The sequence below is a fragment of the Vulpes vulpes genome, chromosome 10, assembly GCF_048418805.1.
Source record: "Vulpes vulpes isolate BD-2025 chromosome 10, VulVul3, whole genome shotgun sequence".
NCBI lineage: Eukaryota > Metazoa > Chordata > Mammalia > Carnivora > Canidae > Vulpes > Vulpes vulpes.
The window spans coordinates 10,522,185-10,528,938 of NC_132789.1; positions in this window are offsets into that span (position 1 = coordinate 10,522,185).

Below are 6,754 nucleotides of genomic sequence, written 5' to 3' on the forward strand. Positions count from 1 at the left end.
AGAGCAAACACAAGCAGGGGGCAGTGGCAGAGGGAGTGAGAGAAGCAGACTTCTCGCTGATCAGTAAGTCTGATGAGGGGCTCAATCCCAGGACCCTGGGATCATGACCTGAGCTGAAAGCAGAGGCTTCACCAACTGAGCCACCCAGGGTCCCCAAGAATGTCACATTCTTGATAACTGGTAATTTTTTATATTGATTGCATGTTGAAATGACAAAATTCATTGAGATATGGAGTCATATCAAAACGGACTTCTCTGTTTCTTTTCACTTTTTCATGCGGCTCCTAGAAATGTAAAATTATACATGTGATACACATTCTATTTCCATACATTACACAGCTCTGCCCCAGAAGGTGAATCACTGGATTAAAGAATATGCTAGACCCATAGATGTTGTCACTCTGTCTCATCCTTGGTACCAAGAAAGAGCTTTTCATTTACAAGGCTCTGAAATATTAATCCCCACCCCCATCCCGGGCAGAAGTGCTCACAAAAGAAGTCACAAGCATGCTCTTGTTGCCTGAGTTGCCGCTCACCTCGAGTGGCTGACAAAGTCTTGATCTTGTCTGTGTCCCAATTTCCTCCTTTTAAGTCTGCAGCATCCCTGTGAGATGGGTTTTATTGCTGTTGCCATAATAATAGACTGAGGTCAGGGAACTTGCCCAGGGTCACCCGGCAAGTGAGAGACAGAGTCTGAACTTGAACCCTAGTCCTTGCTCTGAATCTCATGCTCTTCTCAGCCAGTGTCCTTGACTACACGGTGGGCACCGAGAAGAAGCTACCATCTCACTATGTCTCCCCGCTACCCTCACCCCACTCCGCCTCGCCACCCTCCGCTCCAACCTCATTCCTACTGGTGCTTCTGCACTAGTCAAACCTTTCTTTTTCTATATTTTCTGATATTTTGACTTCTGGGGTCTTGCTGATCCTGGAGACACTGCCCCTCCCAGGGTAGCTAATCCCTAGAGATAGCCAACAACTCAGCGGTGAGCTCACCTTTCATATGCAAACCAACCAACCCAGAGCCCAGACTCTGAACCACCTCCTCTGTGGGCTTCCACACTCAAACCCTGGACCACCATCCACCTGTCAACTTGCCCCAGGCCAGGTACCAGACAATATAGGATAGGGATGGCCCCTATCCTCCAGATGCCACCAAAATCATTCAAACCAGCCTATCCAAAGCCTGTCTTGCCTTGCCTTGCCTGCCGAAACTATGACAAAGGCTCTTCCATGTTCTCCCTTCGTTCTCTGCCTCATGAACGACCCTGGTGCTTCCCCGTGTGGTGGGCACCGTTTACTGTGCCTGGGGATCTGGGAGTTTGAACTTCTTCCTTCTAGACATTACTTGGTTATAAGACATCATTTAAAAAAAATAAATAAAAATAAACGTTCCACAGTCCCTCCCTCCAACCTGTTAAAATTTGGGGCCTCTCTTCAGCCTTTTCTCAGACTCTCCCTGTCTCCTCGTGTTTATGGTGTTTTTATAAAAATGGGATTTGGGACGCCTGGGTAGCTCAGTGGTTAAGCGTCTGTCTTCGGAGGCTCAGGGTATGATCCTGGGGTGGGGTGGTGGGGGATCAAGTCTGACATCCAGCTTCCCTCTGGGAGCTTGCTTCTGTCTCTGCCTCTCTCTGTGTGTCTCTCATGAATAAATAAATAAAATATCTTAAAATGAATGAATGAATAAATAAGTAAATAAATAAATAAATAAATAAATAAATAAATAAAATGGGATTCAACTCAGTTGAATCAGTTTTGTTACCTGCTTTGTCACCTTTATCTAGTTATCACTCTAGGCTGACTAGGAAATTTTGATATCACATATAACAGCTACATCATTACACCATAATAAATAAAGAGGATAATCCACTTGTGTTGTCTTCTGAGAGTGTTTCATGATTATAAGCAATGTTACAGTCATCAGTAGTTTAATTGAAAAGCCACATCAATCATACGATAGTACTGTTTTTATTTTGGGGGAAACTCCCATACTTTTCTGTAATGGCTGTGCCATCTTGCATTCCCACCAACGGTGCACATGGGTTCCAGTTTCCCCACATCCTCACCAACACCTGTGTCTTTTGTTTTCTTGGTAATAGCCATTCTAATAGGTGTGAAGTGATAGCTTATGGTTTTGATTTGCGGTTCCCTGATGGTTAGTGATGGTGAGCATCATTTCATACTCTTGTTGGCTATCTGTGTGTCTTCTTTGGAGAAATGTCGGTTGGAGTCCCTAGGCCACTTTTAAATTAGGTTACGTTAGTCTTTTTGCTATTGAGGGGTAGCAGCACCTCATTATTTTGCAAATTACGTCCTTATGATTTATGGTTTGCAAATATTTTCTCCTTTTCCATAGGTTGCCTTATTATTCCACTGATTGCTTCACTTGCTTTATGGAAGCTTTTCAGTGTGATGGAGTCCCACTTGCCTATTTCTGCTTGCGTTGCCTGTGCTTCACATACACAGTCAACTGATCTTCAGCAAGTTGCCAGGAGTACACAGGGGGGGAAGGGATAGCTTTTCAATAAATAGCAATGGAAAATTTGAACGCTCACATGCAAAAGAATGAAATTAGACTCTTATCTTACACCATACACACAAAAAGCAACTCAAAATGGACTAAAGACTTAAAAGACCCCAGGCTGTAAAACTCCTGGAAGAAAGCATAGGGGAAAAGCTTCATGACATTGGATTTGGCAATGGTTTCATAGATATGATACCAAAACACAAGCAACAAAAGGCATTTATTTTTAAATGGTATGAGGTAGGGCTAAGTTCTAGTCCTTCTATCTGGATGCCCAATTATCCCAGCGGCTTTTGTTGGAGAGACAACCCTTTCCCCACAGCCCCACGAGGTCACCTCCGATATACACCCCTAGCTCATCTATGTGTGAGTCTCTATTCTGTTCCATTGGTCTATTTTTGTATCCTTGAGATACTGCTACCTTGTATTAATGATTATAGCCTTGTAATAATTCTTAGTATCTTGTAGAAAACTCTGTTCTCTTTTTATCAAAACCCCTGGCTTCTCACTGTGGAAAATAGTATGGATGTTCCTCAAAAAAATTAAAGATAAAATTACCACTCCAGCAATTCCACTACTGGGTATTTACTCAAAGAATACAAAAACACTAATTCGGAAAGATACATGCATCTCTGTGTGTATTGCAGCACTATTTACAATAGCCAAATTATGGAAGCAGCGCAAGTGTCCATTGACTGATGAATGGATAAAGAAGGTGTGGTCTATATATACAATGGAATATTACCCAGCCATAAAAAAAAAAACGAAATCTTGCCATTTGCCACAACATGGTTGGATCTAGAGGATATCATGCTAAGTGAAATAAGTCAGTCAGAGAAAGAGAAATGCCATATGATTTCACTCCTATATGGAAATTAAGAAGCAAAACAAACAAAGGAAAAAAGAGACAAACCAAAAAACAGACTCTTAAAAGAACAAACAGGAGGTCACCAGACAGGATGGCTGTGGGGGATTGGGTGAAATAGGCAAAGGGAATCAAGAGTACACCTATCAGGATGAGTGCCGAGTAATATACAGTATTATTGAATCACTATATGGTACCCCTGAAATTAATATAACACTGTATGTTAAATACACTGTAATTAAAAAGTAATCCAAATTGGAATCAGTAGTTGGAATCTAAGTTCAATACCTTTTTTCCCTTTTTCTAACCAAATATATATATATATCCTAATTATTCTGCTTCCAACAGTGAAAGCAATTAATTTGTGTAAATCTACCTGAGAGCCTCCTGGAAATCATTGTTCTATTAAAAAATAATAACAAATAAATCTTATATTAGAGGGGGGAAAAGCCCTGGCTTCTCTAGGCCCTCTCTATTTCTATGTTAATTTTACACTCAATGAATGAAGTTCCACCCAAAATATGGGGAGGCATTAGATTGGAATTACATAAATTAGTTTAGGAAGAACAACATCAATGTTCTAGTGAGAACCTCCATCCGTGAATTTGGAGTTTCTCTACACTACTTTTAATTTTTTTTAATGACACTGTGACTATTATAATTTTTCACTGCATAGATCTCTTATTTCCTGGGTCATGTTATTCTTACATATTTGTTTCTATGTTATTGTACTCATGTACTCAGTATGTTTTCTTTAATTGTATTTTGTAGCATTTGGTTCATGGAAGAACTAAATGTCTTCTTAAAGATTTTTATTTTTTATTTCAGAAAGAGAGAGAGAGAGAGAGAGAACAAGCAGGAGGAAGGGCAGAGCGAGAAAGAGAGAGAGAGCACAACCAGGGAAGGGGCAGAGAGAGAAGGAGAATCAGGCTCTCACTCAGCTGAGCAGGAAGACCGGGGTGGGGCAGTTGGCGGTGGGGGGGGGGGTGCGGCCAGCACCTTGGGATGAGGACCTGACTGAGCCACCCAGGTGCCCCTGACTTCATCAATTTTGCGCAATAAGCTTGTATTACTTGTATGACCACAAGAAACATAGAAGCAATTTTTCTTGCAAAAAATAAAAATGTTTTTGATAAGGATTTCTCTCCTGCTAAACTATGGTAGCTTATGCAAAGCCAGCAGGCCCCAGGGGCTTATAGAAAGCTCTAGGTGCTGGTATGTGGAATTGCTGGTTCCGGCACAGATTCATGAGATTTGGAAAATGAGGAGCAAATATGTAAGGGAAGACGGAAATGATCACATGAAAACCACGGCTCCTGAGTCACCTGTTCTGCATCCTCAGAGGTCTTGCCCCATTTTAGGTAACTTCCTGGTGAAGAAATGAAACTGAGAAGGGCTAACTTTCAGCCAACAAAAATGAGGGCACAGCTAGAAGGCCGTCAAAGAGAGAAAACGGGTAATGAGAACCTGGAGGTCCAGGATTGATGCTGAGGTCCTCCCAGCTCAAGAGAAGGAGAATTTTTTTAAAGATTTTATTCACTTAGTTTAGAGAGAGTGATCGAGAGAGAGAGAGAGAGAGAGAGAAAGCGCGAGTGCACAAGCAAGGAGATGGGCAGAGGTAGAGAGAAAAGCAGATTCTCTGAGTAGGGAGCCCGATGTGTGGCTCCATCCCAGGACTCTGGGATCATGACCTGAGCCAAAGGTGGACACTTAACCAATTGAGCCACCCAGGTGCCCCAAGAGAAGGGGAATTTTAAAGTAATGCCACCTTTGAAGCCCTGAGTGAGAGCTCCCAGATGCCCTCCCTGCACACCCCTTTGTCTTTGAAATGCCAGGGCCCCACCCTCAAAATCCTCAGAGCCCTTCCCACCCTGCAGAAGTACTTTCTTCATTATAATGTTTCAGGCCAAAAATTGTCCTCCTTCATCCCATCCTGCACCTGTGTCATGGTCTCATTGTCTCCAGTTCACCAGTGGTGCCTCGACTTAGGATCCAGCAGCATTAGTAGATTTTTTCATCTCTTCCCTATGATTTCTAGAGTCTAGGGCAGTAGTTGAAGGCTTGTGTATATGATCAGCCCCACATCTTCGTGGAATCTTGACTCTCTGCTTTCTCCCTTCTCAACATTCCTCAAATGTGCTGGTCCCTTGACGCCGATTTTCTTGATTTCCAACCTGTTGAGTTAGTTGCATGATACTTTTAACACATCTTTGCTGTCATTTCGGTAGGATCTCGAGAGTGTGTTCAGAATACCATCTCCAATGGAGGATTTCTTTTTTCCTTTTTTTAAGATTGTATTTATTTATTCATGATTGACACAGAGAGAGAGGCAGAGACATAGGCAGAGGGAAAAGTAGGCCCCTTGAAGAGAGCGTGATGCGAGACTCGATCCCAGGACCCCAGGATCACGCCCTGAGCCAAAGACAGACGCTCAATCACTGAACCACCCGGGTGCCCCTCCAATGGAGGATTTCTTAAATGACCTGTGAATCAGGAAATGACCAACTGATGGAAGAGGATGAAACCACGGCTTTATGACTGAGGGTACCTGGCTTGAATTCCCTCCACAACATTGAACCTACAAAACAATCCTTTTCCTACACTTGAATACCTCCCAATAATGTGGCACTCACTACCTAATATATAAACAGGGTGCACACATTGGTAGTCTGCACCTCTTCCTCTGATTTGCTCTGAACTCTGAAGTTCACCCTCCAACCCCATCTATTTCCTGTAGGTTAAGGCAGACTTTAGGAATTCCTTGTTAACATTCGTTGCTACTGGAGATACATTCCAAGTCAGAGTACGTCCCTGAGTGGATGGGACAGAAGACTAATGAATTTTGAGTGACAGAGGGAGGAGTGGATGGATTGTGGCATGGGCCAGGCCTGGGAAAGAGCTCAGGTTCTGGTCCACTGGGTACAGGAGCAACAGTGAAACCATCAGAAAGGGAGAAGACAGGCGTGAAGATAGAAACATCAGCGAGCAACCTGGTGGATTCAAGTCTCCACTCCGCAGCTGACTATCCGCCTAGTTTTGTGCCAGTCCCAAAGGGACTTAACTCTTGAAGCTTCACAATGTCTTAAGATGTAATATCATGTGAGGTGCCATCCTACACTGACCTTCCTTCCTCATTTCTCCTCTTGAACATAATTCTTAATTCTTACAGATTTCAGAAGGATAAGCTTGACGTTTTAAAAACTGCAATTCTGGGATCCCTGGGTGGCGCAGCGGTTTGGCGCCTGCCTTTGGCCCAGGGCGCGATCCTGGAGACCCTGGATCGAATCCCACGTCGGGCTCCTGGTGCATGGAGCCTGCTTCTCCCTCTGCCTGTGTCTCTGCCTCTCTCTCTCTCTCTGTGT